The sequence below is a fragment of the Macaca mulatta genome, chromosome 15, assembly GCF_049350105.2.
Source record: "Macaca mulatta isolate MMU2019108-1 chromosome 15, T2T-MMU8v2.0, whole genome shotgun sequence".
Lineage (NCBI taxonomy): Eukaryota > Metazoa > Chordata > Mammalia > Primates > Cercopithecidae > Macaca > Macaca mulatta.
Window position 1 is genome coordinate 92587682 of NC_133420.1, and position 19812 is coordinate 92607493.

At 46.9% G+C, this 19812-nt stretch overlaps 1 long non-coding RNA gene and 2 pseudogenes across 4 annotated transcripts in view; 1 reads left to right on the plus strand and 2 right to left on the minus strand.

The window, feature by feature from the left end:
• Positions 1–7137: 7137 nt before the first annotated feature.
• On the plus strand, positions 7138–8573 carry LOC100429060 (PRELI domain containing protein 3B pseudogene; annotated as a pseudogene).
• A 2687-nt stretch (positions 8574–11260) lies between these two features.
• Positions 11261–12697, minus strand: LOC144334701 (small ribosomal subunit protein eS26 pseudogene; annotated as a pseudogene). The gene has a single exon (XR_013404843.1). The product of XR_013404843.1 is annotated as a small ribosomal subunit protein eS26 pseudogene (transcript).
• The window catches only part of LOC114672793 (uncharacterized), a 66636-nt gene continuing 58084 nt past the window's right edge, over positions 11261–19812 (minus strand). For all 3 annotated transcript variants that reach the window (XR_013404845.1, XR_013404844.1, XR_013404846.1), the window contains one exon: positions 11261–11745. This is a non-coding gene — a long non-coding RNA (uncharacterized LOC114672793). The remainder of the gene's footprint in view (positions 11746–19812) is intronic.

Here is a 19812-nt window from a genome sequence, read left to right on the forward strand (position 1 = left end):
TAAAGATGAAATAAAGACATGCTTAGATACAAGGAAACTAAGAGAATTTGTTGCAAACAAAACTCCTCTGAATAAATTGCCAAGGAAGTTCAGATATAAGAGAAATTATATCAGAAGAAAGCTAGGAACATAAGAAATGAATGAAGAACAATAAAAAGGGTAAATACCTGAGTAAATAGTGTGTACCTGGGTAAATAGAATATTCTTTTCCTCTTGAGTTTTTGGTTTTGTTTTTTGTTTTCTGAGACGGAGTCTCGCACTGTTGCCCAGGCTGGAGGGCAGTGTCACAATCTCGGTTCACTGCAACCTCCGCCTTCCTGGTTCAAGCGATTCTGCTGCCTCAGCCTCCTGAGTAGCTGGGACTACAGGCACGCACCACCACCCTGGCTAATTTTTGTATTTTTAGTAGGGACGGGTTTTCACCATGTTGGCCAGGATGCTCCCGATCTTCTGACCTCGTGATCTACTCGCCTCGGCTTCCCAAAGTGCTGGGATTACAGGTGTGAGCCACTGCACCTGGTCTGAGTTTGTTAAAAATATATTTCATAGTTGAAAACAAAAATTAAGGCAGCTGGATCATGAGGTCAGGAGTTTGAATCCAGCCTGGCCAACATAGTGAAACCCTCTTTTTTTTTTTTTTTTTTTTTTTTTTTTTTTGAGACGGAGTCTCGCTCTGTCGCCCAGGCTGGAGTGCAGTGGCCAGATCTCAGCTCACTGCAAGCTCCGCCTCCCGGGTTCCCGCCATTCTCCTGCCTCAGCCTCCCGAGTAGCTGGGACCACAGGCGCCGCCACCTCGCCCGGCTAATTTTTTGTGTTTTTAGTAGAGACGGGGTTTCGCCGTGTTAGCCAGGATGGTCTCGATCTCCTGACCTTGTGATCCGCCCGTCTCGGCCTCCCAAAGTGCTGGGATTACAGGCTTGAGCCACCGCGCCCGGCCTCGTGAAACCCTGTTTCTACTAAAAATACAAAAATTAGCCAGGCATGGTGGCGCGCATCTGTAGTCCCAGCTACTTGGGAGGCTGAGGCAGAATCACTTGAACCTGGGAGGCAGAGGTTGTGGTGAGCCGAGATCGGCCCACTGCATTCCAGCCTGGGCAACAGAGCGAGACTCCATCTCAAAAAAAAGAAAACAAAAATTATACTACTGGCTGGATACAGTGGCTCATGCCTGTAATCCAAGCACTTTGGAAGGCTGAGGTGGGCAAATCATTTGGGGTCAGGAGTTCGAGACCAGCCAGGCCAACATAGTGAATCCCCATCTCTACTAAAAATACAAAAATTTGCTGGACATGGTGGCGTGCACCTGTAATCCCAGCTACTTCGGAGGCTGAGGCAGGAGAATTGCTTGAACCCAGGAGGTGGAGGTTGCAGCAAGCCAAGATTGTACCACTGCACTAGAGCCTGGACAACAGAGCAAGACTCCATCTCAAAGATAAATAAATAAAAATTTGGCCGGGCCCAGTGGCTCATGCCTGTAATCCCAGCACTTTGGGAGGGCAAGGCGGGCAGATCACCTGAGGTCAAGAGATCGAGGCCATCCTGGCCAACATGGTGAAATTCCGTCTCTACTAAAAATACAAAAATTAGCTGGGTGTGGTGGCGCGAGCCTGTAGTCCCAGCTACTTGGGAGACTGAGGCAGGAGAATCACTTGAACCCAAGAGGCAGAAGTTTCAGTGAGCCGAGATCATACTACTGCACTCCAGCCTGGTGACAGAGCGAGACTCCGTCTCAAAAATAAATAAATAAATAAGTAAAAATTACTTATGAGATAGCTTTTACTTTGCTATTTATTCATTTTTATTTATTTTAGAGATGGAGATCTTGCTATGTTGCCCAGGGCAGTCTCGAACTCCTATCAATCCTTCCTCCTTGGTCTCCCAGAGCGCTGGGATTACAGTTTTGAGCCACATTCCTTCCAGCTTACTGTGCTATTTAAAGGTTTCCTATACTACCATATCCTGCTGATCAAAAGCTCTAACTTGAAAAAAAATTTTACCTTGCATATCAATATACTTATATCTATCTATCTATCTATCTATCTATCTATCTATCTATCTAAAACTATAAGTAAAACCAAATGGGTAACCACTTTTAATGCTACTTTACTGGATAATGTCATTTGATGCTGAAGAGTTTTAAACCTGGTGTTCAGGAGAGAAGCCTTAGTATAAACACACGATTGTGTCCGGTGATTTGTCATTTTACAAATCCCACACTAGATGGCAGATTTTAAACAGGATTTTCTGGGTCACAAATTAGGAAAAAATGGCTAGTCACTGTGGCTCACACCTGTGATTCCAGCACTTTGGGAGGTGCAGGGGGACAGATCACCTGAGGATAGGAGTTCAAGACCAGCCTGGCCAACATGGTGAAACCCTGTCTCTACTAAAAATACAAAAATTAGCTGGGCATGGTTGTGGGTGCCTGTAATCCCAGCAACTCAGGAGGCTGAGGCACAAGAATTGCTTGAACCCAGGAGGCAGAGGTTTCAGGGAGCAGAGATTACACCACTGCACTCCAGTTTAGGTGATGGAGTGAGATTCTGTCTCAAAATAATAATAACTAGGAAAAAATATACATATATATGTGTGTGTGTATGTGTATATATATATGCAAAGGAAAAAAATCCAGGTGTGGAGGCTCATGGCTATAATCCCAGCACTTTGGGAGGCTGAGGTGGGAGAATAAATTGAGTCCAGGATTTCGAGACCAGCCAGGGCAACATGGGGAAACCCCATCTCTACAAAAAATATAAAAAATAGCTGGACGGCCGGGTGTGGTAGCTCATGCCTGTAATCCCAGCACTTTGGTGGATCACCTGAGGTCAGGAGTTCAAAACCAACCTGGCCATCATGGTGAAACCCCATCTCTCAAAAAAAAAAAAAAAAAATTAGTCGGGCTTGGTGGCATGTGACTGTAGTCCCAGCTACCCAGGAGGCTGAGGCAGGAGAATTGCTTGAACCAAGATCGTGTCACTGCACTTCAGCCTGGGCGACAGAGCAAGACTCCATCTCAAAATAAGTAAATAAATAAATTAGCTGGGCGTGGTGGTGCCCACCTGTGGTCCCAGCTACTCCAGGGTGCTGAGGCAGGAGGATCACCTGAGCCTTGGGAGGTCGAGGATCCAGCGAGCTGTGATCTCACCTTTGCCCTCCAGTTTGGGGGACAGAGTGAGGACCTGTCACCCAGGCTGGAGTGCAGTGGCACAGTTTTTGCCAACTGCAACCTTCACCTCCCAGGTTCAAGCGATTCTCCTGCCTCAGCCTCCCGAGTAGCTGGGATTACAAGCATGTGCCACCACGCCCGGCTAATTTTGTATTTTTAGTAGAGACGGGGTTTCTCCATGTTGGTCAGGCCAGTCTCGAACTTCTGACCTCAGGTGATCCATCCACCTTGGCCTCCCAAAGAGCTGGGATTACAGGCATGAGCCGCCGGGCCTGGCCAGCATCTGTTTTTTTAGTTTAGTTTAGTTTTTGAGATGGAGTTTTGGTCTTGTTGCCCAGGCTGGAGTGCAATGGCACGATTTCCCTCGCTGCAACCTCTGCCTCCCTGGTTCAAGCGATTCCCATGCCTCAGCCTCCCGAGTAGCTGGAATTACAGGCGCCTGCCACCATACCTGGCGAATTGTTGGTATTTTTTTTTTTTTTTTTTTTTTTGAGACTGAGTCTGGCTCTGTCGCCCAGGCTGGAGTGCGGTGGCCGGATCTCAGCTCACTGCAAGCTCCGCCTCCCGGGTTCACGCCATTCTCCTGCCTCAGCCTCCCGAGTAGCTGGGACCACAGGCGCCCGCCACTTCGCCCGGCTAGTTTTTTGTATTTTTTAGTAGAGACGGAGTTTCACCGTGTTAGCCAGGATGGTCTCAATCTCCTGACCTCGTGATCCGCCCATCTCGGCCTCCCAAAGTGCTGGGATTACAGGCTTGAGCCACCGCGCCCGGCCGAATTGTTGGTATTTTTAGTAGAGATGGGGTTTTGCCACGTTGGCCAGGCTCCGAACTCCTGAACTCAGGTGATCCGCCTGCCTTGGCCTCCCAAAGTGCTGGGATTACAAACCAGCATCTGTTACTTTATGACTTTTTAATAGTCATTCTGACTGGTGTGAGTTGGTATCTTATTGTGGTTTGCATTTCTTTAATGATTAGTGATGTTGAACATTTTTTCTTGTTGGCCAAGTATATGTCTTCTTTTGAAAATTATCTGTTCGTGTCCTTAGCTCTTTTTTTTTTTTTTTTTTTTTTTTTTGAGATGAAGTCTCACTCTTGTCCCCCAGGCTGGAGTGCAATGGCGTGATCTCGGCTCACTGCAACCTTCACCTCTCGGGTTCAAGCGATTCTCCTGCCCCAGCCTCCCGAGTAACTGGGATTACAGGTGCCTGCCACCATGCCCAGCTAATTTTTGTATCTTTTTTTTTTTTTTTAGTGGAGATGGGGTTTCAACATGTTGGACAGGCTGGTCTTGAACTCCTGACCTCAGGTGATCCATCTGCCTCAGCCTCCCAAAGTGCTGGGATTACAGGTGTGAGCCACCACACCCGACCGTCCTTTGCTCACTTTTTAATGGGGTTGTTTGTTTTCTGGCTTGTTAATTTGTTTAAGTTCCTTATTGATTCTCAATATTAGACCTTTGTTGGATGCATAGTTTACAAATATTTTCTCCCAGTCTGTAGGTTGTCTTTTTATTCTGTTGATAGTTTCTTTTTTTCTCTTTTTTTTTTTTTTTTTTTTTGAGACAGAGTCTCGCTCTGTCACCCAGGCTGGGGTGCAGTGGCATGATGTCCGCTCACTGCAAGCTCCGCACCACCGGGTTCATGCTATTCTCCTGCCTCAGCCTCCCGGGTAGCTGGGATTACAGGCGCCCACCACCACGACTGGCTAACGTTTTTGTATTTTTAGTAGAGATGGGGTTTCACCATGTTTGCGAGGATGGTCTCGATCTCCTGACCTAGTGATCCGCCCGCCTCAGCCTCCCAAAGTGCTGGGATTACAGGCGTGAGCCACCACGCCTGGCCGATAGTTTCTTTTACTGTGCAGAAGCTCTTTAGTTTAATTAGGTCCCATTTGTCAATTTTCTGTTTTAATTTAATTATATTTATTTATTTTTTAAAAATAGAGACAGGATCTCGCTATGCTGCCCAGGCTGGTCCAGTGGGACTGAAACACTTTTTTTTTTTTTGAGACAGAATCTCACTTTGTCGCCCAGGCTGGAGTGTAGTGGTGTGATGTTGGCTCACTGCAACCTCTGCCTCCCAGGTTCAAGGAATACTTGTGCCTCAGCCTCTCAAGTAGCTAGGACTACAGGTGTGTGCTTTCATGCATGGCTAATTTGTATTTTTTATAGAGATGCGGTTTGGCCACGGTGGTCCGGTGGGTCTCAAACTCCTGGTCTCAAGTGATCCCCCAGCCTAGGCCTCCGAAAGCTCTGGGATTACAGGAGTGAGCCACTGCTCCTGGTGGATACTGATTTTTCTATACTGATTTTGTATCCTGAAACTTTGCTGAAGTTCTTTATCAGATCTAGGAGCTTTGGGACAGAGCCTTCAGGGTTTTTTAGTTATAGAATCATATTGTCTACAACAGAGATAGTCTGACTTCCTAACTGAGGTTCCCAAACCTCAATTCTTGACTTCTGTGCACCCACAGGCTTAACACCACATGGAAGCTGCCAAGTCTCAGAGCTTCCACCCTCTGAAGGAACAGCCTGAGCTGTACCTTGGCGCCCTTTAGTCATGGCTGGAGTGTCTGGGATGCAGGGCAACAAGTCCCTAGGCTACACACAGCACAGGAACCCTCGGCCCAGCACATAAACACTTTTTCCTCTTAGGCCTCTGGACCTGTGATGGGAGGGGCTGCCATGAAGACTTCTGACATTCCCTGAAGACATTTTCCCCATTGTCTTGGGGATTAACATTCAGCTCCTCATTAGTTATGCAAATTTCTGCATCCAGGTTGAGTTTCTCCTCAGAAAACGGGATTTTCTTTTCTATTGCATTGTCAGGTTGCAATTTTCCAATCTTTCATGCTCTGCTTCCTTTATAAACCTGAATGCCTTTAACAGCACCCAAGTCACCACTTGAATGCTTTGATGCTTAGAAATTTCTTCCACCAGATACCCTAAGTCATCTCTGTCAAATTCAAAGTTCCACAAATCTCTAGGGCAGGGGTAAAATGCTGCCAGTCTCTTTGCTAAAACATAACAAGAGTCACCTTTGCTCCAGTTCCCAGCAAGTTCCTCGTTTCCATCTGAGACCACCTTAGCCTGGACTTTATTGTCCATAATACTATCACCATGTTGGCCAAAGCCATTCAACAAGTCTCTAGGGAGTGCCAAACTTTCCCACATTTTCTTGTTTTCTTCTGAGCCCTCCAAACTGTTCCAATGTCTGTCTGTTACCCAGTTCCAAAGTCGCTTCCACATTTTTGGGTATCTACAGCAGTGCCCCACTCTACCAGTACCAATTTAATGTATGAGTCCATTTTCATGCTGCTGATAAAGACATACCTGAGACTGGGGAAAAAAAGAGGTTTAATGAACTTACAGTTCCAAATGGCTAAGGAGGCCTCGCAGTCTTGGCAGAAGGCAAGGAGGAGCAAGTCACGTCTCACGTGGATGGCGGCATGAAAAATGAGAGAGCTTGTGCAGGAAAACTCTGGTTTTTAAAACCATCAGATCTCATGAGAGTCATTCACTATCAGGAGAACAGTGCAGGAAAGCCCTGATCCATAATTCAATCACCTCCCAACAGGTTCCCCCCATGACATGTGGGAATTATGGGAGTTACAATTCAAGATGAGATTTGGGTGGGGACACAGCCAAAGTATATCACTGCTGTCAAACAAAGCTGAGAGATTTAATTGATAAAGAAACAACAAGCCCTTTTTAGATTCAGGCAGTTTATTACTGACAGAAATAGCAGATTGGCAAAGGTGCCAGCGCCCTGTGCCCATTTTCCCACCAGACAACACCAAAACAAAAGAGACCAGGTGATAATGCAACATGGGTGATGGGAGCTCTGTTTCTGCAGAGCCAGTTTCACACTAAGCAGTTTGATGGGTTGCTGGGGGTGGGGTAGGGACAGATATAGCCTCTTTGCCTAATTGTGCCCTAGCATTGCCCAGTCATTGCATAGGCTGCTGGAGCCATGAAGATTTGAACTTTAGAGCATCTCTTTGACCACCCATGAGAAACTGTTACAATAGCTGCAATGCAGAAATACCCAAACCCTATGAACTTGAGTGTAGTTGGAGTTGATGTATTAGACAGACATACAGATCCCTCTGAAAAGTTGCGCAGCCACAGACTTAGCACAAATTGGGAACTACCTTCCATTGTGAAGTTTCTTATTGGTGCAAGAAACAACACATTTGTGTAAGAACATTTGGTAGTTGATCCTGTAGAGAAAACAGTGGAACAGAAATCTACCAATATTTCATTTACAAACATATTTTAAGTAGGTGAGAGGCTTATATACAAGTCACATCCTCAGGACCCAGAAAAAATCCTATTTTGACTCAGGAAGCCATAAGCACTGTGAAAGGAGTCAGCCTCGGCAATTACTTTGCAGGACTGATGGCAAGTATGTTATCTCCAAATGCTAATAAAGGGCAAGAAACAGAGGAATGCAGGCCAGGCGTGGTGGCTCACGCCTGTAATCCCAGCATTTTGGGAGGCCGAGGCAGGTGGATCACCTGAAATCAGGAGTTGAAGACCAGCTTGGCCAACATGGTGAAACCTCGTCTCTAATAAAAAGACAAAAATCTGCCAGGCGTGGCAGAACATGCCTGTAATCCCAGCTACTCAGGAAGCTGAGGCAGGAGAATCACTTGAACCCAGGAGGCGGAGGTTGTAGTGAGCCAAGATCATGCCATTGCACTCCAGCCTGGGCAACAGAGTGAGACTCCATCTCAAAAACAAACAAACAAACAAAAAAGGGCGGGTGCAGTGGCTCACACCTGTAATCCCAGCACTTTGGGAGGCTGAGACGGGCGAGTCACCTGAGGTCGGGAGTTTGAGACCAGCCTGGCCAACATGGAGAAACCCCATGTCTACCAAAAATACAAGCCGGGCGTGGTGGCCGGTGCCTGTCGTCCCAGCGACTCGGGAGGCTGAGGCAGGAGAATGCCGTGAACCCAAGAGGCAGAACTTGCAGTGAGCTGAGATCACACCACTGCACTCCAGCCTGGGTGACAGAGTGAGACTCCATCTCAAAAAAAAAAAAAGAAGAAGAAGAAGAAGCAGCAGCAGAAGAAGCAGCAGCAGCAGAGGAAGGACTGGGTAATATATAAATTAAATTCTGAGACTGGTCAGGCTGGCTGGGCACAGTGGCTCACACCTGTAATCCCATCAGTTTGGGAGGCTGAGGCGGGTGGATCACCTGAGGTCAGGAGTTTGACACCAGCCTGGCTAACATGGAGAAACCCCATCTCTACTAACAATAGAAAATCAACTGGGTATGGTGGCACATGCCTGTAATCTCAACTATTTGGGAGGCTGAGGCAGGAGAATCGCTTGAACCTGGGAGGCGGAGGTTGCAGTGAGCTTAGATCGTGCATTGCACTCCAGCCTGGGCGACAAGAGCAAAACTCCATCTCAAAAAAAAAAAAAAAAAAATTCTGAGACTGAAGAATCGATGGCCTTAGCAAGAGGAAGCATAAGGACTCTGATGGCAGCAGCAGCATATGTGGAGAAATGATAATGAAAGTTGCCCAGCAGTTTGAGGATTTCATGCTAAACGGTTTTATAGTAGTTTTATACCTTCAAGTATCAGAAAGAGGGGCATTTCAGGGTAGAAACTCTTCCATCTCACCATAGCCTCTGAGGAAGACAGGGAGATGGGAGAAATGGCCTCGCAGTATCTCCTCACAAGCCTCTCACTGTCTCATGTGCTGGGAGCATCATGAGGCAGTTTACCAAGACTTAGATCAACCTAGGTTAAGTCCTTTCTATGCGGTCTATATGGATACATGCAAGGTCATTAGGACACCTCACAGAGCAGTTTCCCTACTACTGCACTTCCTGACCTTTCTAAAAAAAATTAATTTATTTTTTTCTTTGAGATGGAGTCTTGCTGTGTCACCCAGGCTGGAACGTAGTGACACGATCTCGGCTCACTGCAACCTCCACCTCCCAGGTGCAAGTGATTCTCCTGCCTTAGCCTACGGAGTAGCTGAGATTACAGGCATGCGCCACCACACCTTGCTAATTTTTGTATTCTTAGTGGAGGGGGCGTTTCACCATGTTGGCCAGACTGGTTTTGAACTCCTGACCTCAGGCCAACCTCAGCCTCCCTAAGTGCTGGGATTATAGATATGAGCCACCGTGCCCAGCGTGACCTTTTTTTTTTTGAGATGGAATGTCACTCTGTTGCCCAGGCTGGAGTGCAGTGGCATGATCTCGGGTCACTGCAAGCTCTGCCTCCCAGGTTCATGCCATTCTTCTGCCTCAACCTCCCAAGTAGCTGGGACTACAGGCGCCTGCCACCACGCCCAGCTAATTTTTTTGTATTTTTAGTAGAGATGGGGTTTCACCATGTTAGCCAGGATGGTCTCGATCTCCTGACCTCATGATCCGCCTGCCTCAGCCTGCCAAAGTGCTGGGATTACAGGCGTGAGCCTCCGCGCCCGGCTGTGACCTTTTTTTTTTTTTACAGCCAGTTAAGAACTCTTTTCAAAATACAGTCCACCCCATCAGATGCTTTAATTAAACAATTTTTTTTTTTTTTTGGAGACAGGGTCTTGCTCTATTGCCCAGGCTGGAGTGCAGTGGTGCAATCTGGGCCCCCCACAACCTCTGCCTCCCAAGTTCAAGTGCCAAGATTCTTGTGCCTCAGCCTCCCAAGTATCTGGGATTACAGGCACACACCACCACTACTGGCTACTTTTTGTATTTTTAGTAGAGACGGGTTTTCACCGTGTTAGCCAGGCTGGTCTTAAACTCCTGCCCTCAAATGATCCACCTGCCCCAGCCTCCCAAAGTGCTGGGATTATAGGCATGAGCCACCCCGCCCAGCCTTATACAATTTTCTTAAATTTGTTCTAGGCAACGTAGATCCAACAGTTACATTTAGAGCAATCGCTAATTGAGAATTCTCAGATGAAGATTCCCTGCTGGTCAAGCTGAAGGTGGCTATAGCAGTCTGCAGACAAGAGCTGAGAGAGATCAATGGTCCCTCCCTGGCTTTTGTCTTCCCCAGCGGCCAAGGTTGCTGCTGTCCTGCCACAGCCGTGCTTGGCATGAGCAGTACCCCTGACAATTATGTCATCCTTTACCAGTCCTCCCCATGTCTCGCTCACACCATATGCCCAGATTTGTTCCCAGGTGGCTCAGCAGTTTCTTCCTAACATAACTGGAGCCACCCTAAAACATCTCCCACCGCCTGACATGTGGGCCACACTAGGAACACTTTAGAGCTGTCATCTCATATTCATGATTCTTATCATCATTATCTATAACTGCCCAAATCCAGAAAACTTAGCTGGACAGCAAAATAAACTCTATGTTAGCGTCTCCCATTCCCTGGCTCTTCTTTGCTGCTCACAAATTCCAGTGGCCCAGTTTCCCACGGGAGAGCTGGAAGAGCAGAGGATTGAGGAGGTTTAATTACATAGCTGATTTGCCAAGACTGGCCAGGGCCGGTGGCCTAACTATGAGTCCCTGCATTCCCTTTGTTACTCAACTATGTAGTTAGCAGTTCAGGCACATGTGGTACGTTCCCTTGGCCTCATGTCCTAGAATTGCTAGAGCTAATTTGTAGACCCAGTCTTGACTTGTAGATGGATTGCCATGCCCTGTGCAATGGTGTATCCAGGTGGCTATGATCCTTACCTAGGAAGCTCAGGTCAAATCAGCTCATTGATTCCATTGATGTTTATTCTCAAAGGACTTTTTTCCACAGGCATCACATGGGTCATGAATGGAAGACATGGGTCTTGTGTAATTTGTTGCCATAATGTTTGTCTCCACAAAGCTTGAGACTTGATCATCCAGTTTTTCTGCAACCAGCCACCAGACTATAATGTCCACTCATTGGTTAATGTCATCAGTCAATGAAAATAAAACAAGGTACATTTTGGAAGCCTCTTTTAGAGCAAGCACCATAACTCACAACTCTACCCAGTGAGCAAAAGTTCCTTTTTCTGTGTATAGTTTTAAGTAGTTTTCTTTGAAGCTGCACAGCTGTAGTAGCCAAGTGCACCTCTGTATTTAGGACCCCAAGACCGCTCCCAGGTTTGATTATCCACTGAAAGGACTGACAATACTCGGCATACAGGCATACTCACAACTAAGATTTATTACAATGAAACGATACAAAACACAGTCTGCAAAGGGAAAAGGCATGTGGGCAAAGTATGGGGAATAACGTCTGCAAGATTCCAAGAGTCTTCTCCAGTGGAATCGCATAGGACAAGCATAAGTCTCCCATCAACAATTTGCGGCCTTTTACTATGGGCCCTCTCACTCTAGGTTCTCACTGAACTCACCAAGGCAGTTCAGTCCTTGGTTTCAGAGGCACTACCTGGGACAGTCAGTCCCAAACAGTTTGATTTACCTATGACATCAGCTTCATGAGTATGGACAGCATCTGTAGGCATTCTGCAGGAAAGGGCAGGTGGCAGGTTACTTACCCCCTCCTAGGCAGTGTGGTCAGGTTGAGCATAGGCTCAATAGTTAGTTTGAATTCAAAGCATTCACAGCAGCTTGAAAAGGCAGCACAATGGAGTTTTCTTTCAGGAAGCGGGAAGGCTTTGTTCTGAAAAACAAAGACCATTAACACCCTTCACCAGCCCATCTCCCCAGGTGCCCGGATTTTGTTTTTTCCCCCATTGTTACAAAATCAGTTGCGTTCCATTCAACAATCAAGACATTTAAAAAATCATCTCCCACTCTTTTTTTTTTTTTCTTTTTTGAGACAGAGTTTCACTCTTGTTGTCCAGGCTGCAGTGCAGTGGCACCATCTCGGCCCACCGCAACCTCCGCCTCCTGGGTTCAAGCGATTCTCCTGCCTCAGCCTTCCCAAGTAGCTCACCTCGGCCTCCCAAAGTGCTGGGATTACAGGCATAAGCCACTGCGCCCGGCCATTAAAATCATCATCTACTCTTATCCAGACTTTTCATCTGAAAGGGTTGTATGCAACAGCCACAAAAGCATTTTCACAGAAAAACATTTTAATACAGTTTAACCAGAAAGACACATCATGTTCAGAATTATTCAGTAAAAAAATTCTTAAATTAAAAATTTTTTAAAAATTTTTTTAATTTTTTTTTTTTTTTTTTAAGTACAATTTCCATTTTATTTTTCTCCAGAGAATAGTCTGTCTCAGTCTTTAAGGACTCAGCTCCTTACATGGGCTTTGGTGGGGGACGTGGGGCAGCACCCGCAGGTCTAAATCGGGGAGGGGGTGTTCGGTCCTTGCGGGCTTCACGAGATCGATTCCTGACTACTTTGCTGTGAATTGCACAACTCACACAGTAATGCAGCTTCACATACAGCTTGGGAAGCACATAGGCATCAAAGACGCTCGCTTCAGAAATGTCCCTGACCGCTGCGGCCTCCACTATGTTTCGAATGACGAATTTCTTAATGGCCTTGTCCTTGGGCACGCATCAGGCACAGTTAGTGCAGCGAATAGGCTGCACATGGCCGCGGCCCTTTTTGGCACGACCATTGTTCCTTCTTTTCTTTGTCATTTTGGACGTACGGACCGAAGAAAGGAGAAAAAAATTTTTAATTTTTAAACATTTAAAAAACAGGGGCCGGGCACAGTGGCTCATGCCTGTAATCCCAGCACTTGGGGAGGCTGAGGCGGGCAGATCACCTGAGGTCGGGGGTTCGAGACCAGCGAACATGGAGAAACCCCATCTCTACTAAAAATACAAAATTAGCCGGGCGTGGTGGCGCATGCCTGTAATCCCAGCTACTCAGGAGGCTAAGGCAGGAGAATCACTTGAACTCAGGAGGCAGAGGTTGCAGTGAGCCGAGATTGCACCATTGTACTCCAGCCTGGGCAACAAGAGCAAAACTCTGTCTAAAACAAACAACAAAAAAAATTGGGTTTACACAACTTTCCACTTCTTTTTCATCCTGATCACTTATCCAGGTAGCAGCCTTGAAGTGATCAATCACTTTCTCGGGACAGCTGCATTTAATCACTAAATTAAGGTGCCTTAGTAAGTTGTGTGTGTCAGAGGCATTTGAACCAGACCAACTCCATGTTGAATAGGGGCTGGTAAAATAAGGCTGAGACCTACTGGGCTGCATTCTCAGAGAGTTAACGCATCCTAAGTCACAGGATAACATAGGAGGTCAGCACAAGATATAGGTCATAAAGACCTTGCTGATAAAACAGGCTACAGCAAAGACGCCGGCTAAAACGCACCAAAACCAAGATGGCAATGAATGTGACCTCTGGTCGTCCTCACTGCTACACTCTCACCAGCGCCATGACAGTTTACAAATGCCATGGCAACATCAGGAAGTTACCCTATATGGTCTAAAAAGGGGAAGCATAATCCACTCCTTGTTTAGCATATCATGAAGAAACAACCATAAAAATGGGCAACCAGCAGCCCTTGGGGCTGTTCTGTCTATGGGGTAGCCATTCTTTTATTCCTTTACTTTCTTAATAAACTTGCTTTCACTTTATGGACTCGCCCTCAATTCTTTCTTGCGCGAGATCCAACAACCCTCTCTTGGGGTCTGGACTTGGACCCCTTTCCTGTAACACGTATACCAGGAGAACGGAAGTAGAGACAAGGTATCAGTTCACTGTTGCAAACTGCATCTAATACCAAAAGCCAAATGCAAGAAGCCAGCAGCAGTAAGATGGCCCTGAGACAGGGTCCAGAGTCTGATCTCTCAGTACTGGGTGGAAGGGTCACACTTGCCGAGATGTGCCCTCCCACAGTGTGCAGCTTTAGCAGGAATCATTACTTAGAAATGCAAACAGTCTCTGTAACAGAAACAAAGAGCCAATGAGCAGATCAATTTCAGATGGTCCCATCAGAAATAAACCCTTTTCTGTAGGCAATTGTGACCCAGCTGGTCTGGCCAGCATCCATGATGTTTTCCCAACTTTGTCTTTCGAGTCTTAAATCTGCAACTGTCCCGAGCCTGAGTTTTGTTTGTTTGTTTGTTTGTTTGTTTTTGAGACGGAGTCTCGCTCTGCCGCCCAGGCTGGAGTGCAGTGGCCGGATCTCAGCTCACTGCAAGCTCCGCCTCCCGGGTTCACACCATTCTCCTGCCTCAGCCTCCCGAGTAGCTGGGACTACAGGCGCCGCCACCTCGCCCGGCTAGTTTTTTGTATTTTTAAAGTAGAGACGGGGTTTCACCGTGTCAGCCAGGATGGTCTTGATCTCCTGACCTCGTGATCTGCCCATCTCGGCCTCCCAAAGTGCTGGGATTACAGGCTTGAGCCACCGCGCCCGGCCTGAGTTTTGTTTTTTAAGCAGAGCAACTTTGTCAAATTTGGTTTGTCTTAGCTAACTAACAGGCAAGCCAGCCCAGAAAACTGGTCAGTTACAAACTTTCTCTGAAAATAAAACAAAACTGGATGAGGTCTCTATCTTCTTTTATGTCCTTGGGAGCGTGACCTTGTAACCATGTGGTGGTACTTTCTTCTTTTTTTTTTTTTTTTTGGGAGACGGAGTCTTACTCTGTCACTCAGGCTGGAGTGCAATGGTGGGATCTCAGCTTACTGCGACCTCTGCCTCCTGGTTTCAATCTATTCTCCTGCCTCAGCCTCCCCAGTAGCTGGGACTACAGGTGTGTGCCACCATGTCCAGCTAATTTTTGTATTTTTAGTAGAGACAGGGTTTCACAATGTTGGCCAGACTGGTCTCGAACTCCTGACCTCAAATGATCCGCTCATCTCAGCCTCCCAAAGTGCTGCAATTACAGGCATGAGCCATCATGCCCAGCCACCACGTGGTGGTACTTTCTTTTGGTCTCTGCCATTTTACAATAGTGGGCCGGGTTCAATCCTGGCTTAGGAAATGAGTACTTTCTGATTGATATCTGTGTGACCTTTACCATTTGTTGATTCTCTTCCCCTGTATGAACAATGTCTGGCTTCCCTTCTTAACCTTCTTAAATTTTCCTTTCTGGCTGGGTACGGTGGCTCACGCCTGTAATCCCAGTACTTTGGGAGGCTGGTCTCCAACTCCTGACCTCAGGTGATCTACCCACATCGGCCTCCCAAAGTGCTGGGATTACAGGCGTGAGCCACAACCCCTGGCCTCATTCTTTTTTTTTTTTTTGTATGAACAATGTCTGGCTTCCCTTCTTAACCTTCTTAAATTTTCCTTTCTGGCTGGGTACGGTGGCTCACGCCTGTAATCCCAGTACTTTGGGAGGCTGGTCTCCAACTCCTGACCTCAGGTGATCCACCCACATCGGCCTCCCAAAGTGCTGGCATTACAGGCGTGAGCCACAACCCCTGGCCTCATTCTTTTTTTTTTTTTTTGAGATGGAGTCTTGCTCTGTCACCTGGGCTGGAGTGCAGGGGCATGATCTCGGCTTACTGCAAGCTCCACCCCCCAGGTTCACGCCATTCTCCTGCCTCAGCCTCCCGAGTAGCTGGGACTACAGGTGACTGCCACCACACCTGGCTAATTTTTTGTATTTTTAGTAGAGATGGGGTTTCACCATGTTAACCAGGATGGTCTTGATCTCTTGACCTCATGATCCTCTCACCTTGATCTCCCAAGTGCGGGGATTACAGATGTGAGCCACCATGCCCGGCCCTGGCCTCATGCGTTGATCTATTTGATTTTAGGTGGTTTGGTTTATGGGGACCCTGGGTGAAGAGCATACTCCAAACTGTTAGTATTGTCCTCCTGATAGTAATAATAATAGTCTCCCTGGTGCACTGTATTGTCCCAAAGGTTTTAGATGTTTACATGCAGCCATCTCTAGAATGTCAAATTGTCTCTGTTCAACTAGAATGACAAGAGCTGAAAGAAATGTGTGACCATGAGGACACCGTAACCTATAAATGACACACTGAGACCGGAAACCCAAAATGATGGTAACAGAAAGTGGTGCTAAGGCCCTAAGTTTTGGTCACACTGTCACCTAAGTGAGAACCTGACCAAAAAGGGGTAATTTTTTTAAACAAAATTATGGCAGGCCATTGTTTTGGACTGAGCTCATGCGCTAGGCCCCAACAAACCAAACCAAACAAAAATGGAGTTGCTCGTGTTAAATGTGACATAATCAAATTAAGACTTTAAGGAAACACATAGATCCTAGAACAGACCAGGTTTTGTTTTTCTCCTGTAAACAGGATGTTCCAGTGTAAGGAGGCACCCTCTACTGAGTCCTTGTTCCCACCTTGCAAAGCCCACAGTGTTCTGTTTCCCAGTGAGTTTCAATACCAAATAAGTACATTTATGATGGTGATAGTGACATCAATGACTCAAGTTTTGGTCAATCTCTAAAAATTGAGAAAATGACCAAAAGGGGGTAATTGTTAAAGCAAACTAAAGATGGCCTGAGAAGGACTCTGTACTTCTGTATTTGAGTCCTTGTGGTCAAACTGCAACCTAACTAAACAGGTAGACAAGATTGAAAACTAGCCTTGGCCTATCCCAGCAACCACACTTCAACCACTCATACACTGCAGAGTGTTCAAATTGTGTTCAACTAAGACAAACGCAGAGCTGTAACCAATCCACTTAAGGACCTCACCTCTGATTTCTGTAGTCACTTCTCTTTTTTGTCTGTAAATTTGTTCTGACCATGAGGCATCCCTGGAGTCTCTCTGAATTTCTGCTGTGATTCTGGGGACTACCCGATTCATGAATCATTCATTGCTCAATTAAATTATTATTACTTTTTTTTTTTTTTTTTTGAGACGGAGTCTTGCTCTGTCGCCCAGGCTGGAATGCAGGGACGTGATCTCGGCTCACCACACCCGACCTTCTCTTTTATTTATTTATTTATTGATACGAAGTTTTGCTCTTGTTGCCCAGGTTAGAGTGCAATTTCAGCTCACTGCAACCTCTACCTCCCAGGTTCAAGCGATTTTCCTGCCTCAGCCTCCCATGTAGCTGGGATTACGTGCCTGGCTAATTTTTGTATTTTTAGTAGAGATGGGGGTTTCTCCATGATGGCCAGGCTGGTCTCGAACTCCTGACCTCAGGTGATCCACCCACCTCGGGCCTTCCAAAGGTCTGAGATTACAGGCATGAGCCACCATGCTCGGCCATGTACTACCATCTGATATGTGTAAAGGACAGGTGTGAGCCACTGCCCTGGCTGCAAATTGATATACTTCTAAATAATAGTCTAATTTTGAATATATTGAAGTACATTATGCTTTTTACAAATATAAAGAATCGGCCGGGCGCGGTGGCTCAAGCCTGTAATCCCAGCACTTGGGGAGGCCGAGACGGGCGGATCACAAGGTCAGGAGATCGAGACCATCCTGGCTAACACGGTGAAACCCCGTCTCTACTAAAAAATACAAAAAACTAGCCGGGTGAGGTGGCGGGCGCCTGTAGTCCCAGCTACTCGGGAGGCTGAGGCAGGAGAATGGCGTAAACCCGGGAGGCGGAGCTTGCAGTGAGCCGAGATCACGCCACTGCACTCCAGCCTGGGTGACAGAGCCAGACTCCGTCTCAAAAAAAAAAAAAACAAATATAAAGAATCGGACTAGGCGCAGTGGCTCACACCTATAATCCCAGCACTTTGGGAGGCCGAGGTAGGAGGACCAGCTGAGGTCAGGAGTTTGAGACCAGCCTGGCCAACATGGCGAAATCCCGTCTCTACTAAAAATACAAAATTAGTCAGGTGTGGTGGTGCATGCCTGTAATCCCAGCTACTCAGGAGGCTGAGGCAGGAGAATTGCTTGAACCTGGGAGGCAGAGGTTGCAGTGAGTCCAGATTGAGCCACTGCACTCCAGCCTGGGAGACAGAACAAGACTCCATCTCAAAAAAGAAACCCAAAAACCCATAGGTGGATAAAAAGATTAAGGCAATTCTTTTAGTAGTGCGAACATGATTGTCAGTGATGAATGGCACCTTGGGAGGTAACCTCAGAGGAGGAGAAGGTATTGATGGGACCACTTGCCTAAGAGTGGAGGAAAGCAGTGCGAAGGGTGACCATGGTAACCAAAGAGAAGCAGAGAAGGCGAAGGTGTTTCCAAGACAGGAGAGCACTGTGGTCTTGAAGCATTCCCTGGTGAAAGTGGTTGAGGAGACAGCTTTGAGCTGCTGGCAGCCAGATGTGTTATCACTGACTTAGCTGGCCAGAAGGACAGGGAAAGAGAACTTGCTGACAGTGGGATTGCTTGAGCGAGCAGTCTCGGGGGGCACAAAACTATTAGAGATTCTTGATTACATTGAGTCAGCCAAGAAAACCTTCAAAACATTTACACTTCAGACAAATAGAGAATCTCGGAAGTCTCTCTGAACCTATTCTGGTTTGAGGGGCTGACCAGTTTTAAAAACAGAATCTGGGCCGGGCGCGGTGGTTCACACCTGTAGTCCCAGCACTTTGGGAGGCCGAGGTGGGCAAATTGCCTGAGGAGTTCCAGACCAATCTGGCCAACATGGTGAAACCCCATCTCTGCCGGGCGCAGTGGCTCACGCCTGTAATCCCAGCGCTTTGGGAGGCCGAGGCGGGCGGATCACAAGGTCAGGAGATCGAGACCACGGTGAAACCCCGTCTCTACTAAAAATACAAAAAATTAGCCAGGCGCGGTTGTGGGTGCCTGTAGTCCCAGCTACTCGGGAGGCTGAGGCAGGAGAATGGCGTGAACCCGGGAGGCGGAGCTTGCAGTGAGCCGAGATCGCGCCGCTACACTCCAGCCTGGGCGACAGAGCGAGACTCCGTCTCAAAAAAAAAAAAAAAAAAAAAAAAAAGAAACCCCATCTCTATTAAATATACAAAAAAATAGCTGGGTGTGGTGGTGTGCGCCTGTAATCCCAGCTACTTGGGAGGCTGATGCAGGGGAAGTGCTTGAACCAGGGAGGTGGAGGTTGCAGTGAGCCGGAATCGTGCCACTGCACCTCAGTCTGGGCAACAGATTGAGACTCTGTCTCAAGGAAAAAAAAAAAAAAAATCTGTACTAAAAATATTTTTTAAATTAGCCAGATGTGGTGACAGGTGCCTGTAATCCCAGCTACTTGGGAGGTTGAGGCAGGAGAATTGCCTGATCTGGGAAGACAGAGGTTGTGGTGAGCCAAGATGATGCCATTGTACTCCAGCCTGGGCAAAAAGAACAAAACTCGTCTCAGAAAATAAATATAGCCGGGCGCGGTGGCTCAAGCCTGTAATCCCAGCACTTTGGGAGGCCGAGACGGGCGGATCACGAGGTCAGGAGATCGAGACCATCCTGGCTAACACAGTGAAACTCCGTCTCTACTAAAAATACAAAAACTTAGCCGGGCGAGGTGGCAGGCGCCTGTAGTCCCAGCTACTCGGGAGGCTGAGGCAGGAGAATGGCGTAAACCCGGGAGGCGGAGCTTGCAGTGAGCTGAGATCCGGCCACTACACTCCAGACTGGGTGACAGAGCGAGACTCCGTCTCAAAAAAAATAAATAAATAAATAAATAAATAAATAAATAAATAAATAAATATAAAAAAGAGAGAATCTGTGACATACGACAGAGAAGATGGATAATTAGTCAACAAAAGAAACATTATACAAGGCAATTACCACTATCCAGAAAAATATCATAAAGGTTGATAGGCAAATCTCTGATACTAGAGCAGAAACAGAGAAAGTCACACATACACTAGATGCACTCCAGCAAGAGCCCAGTGTATTCACCCTCAGTTGCTACAAGTCAAGGTCGTCCCTTCTGCACCACC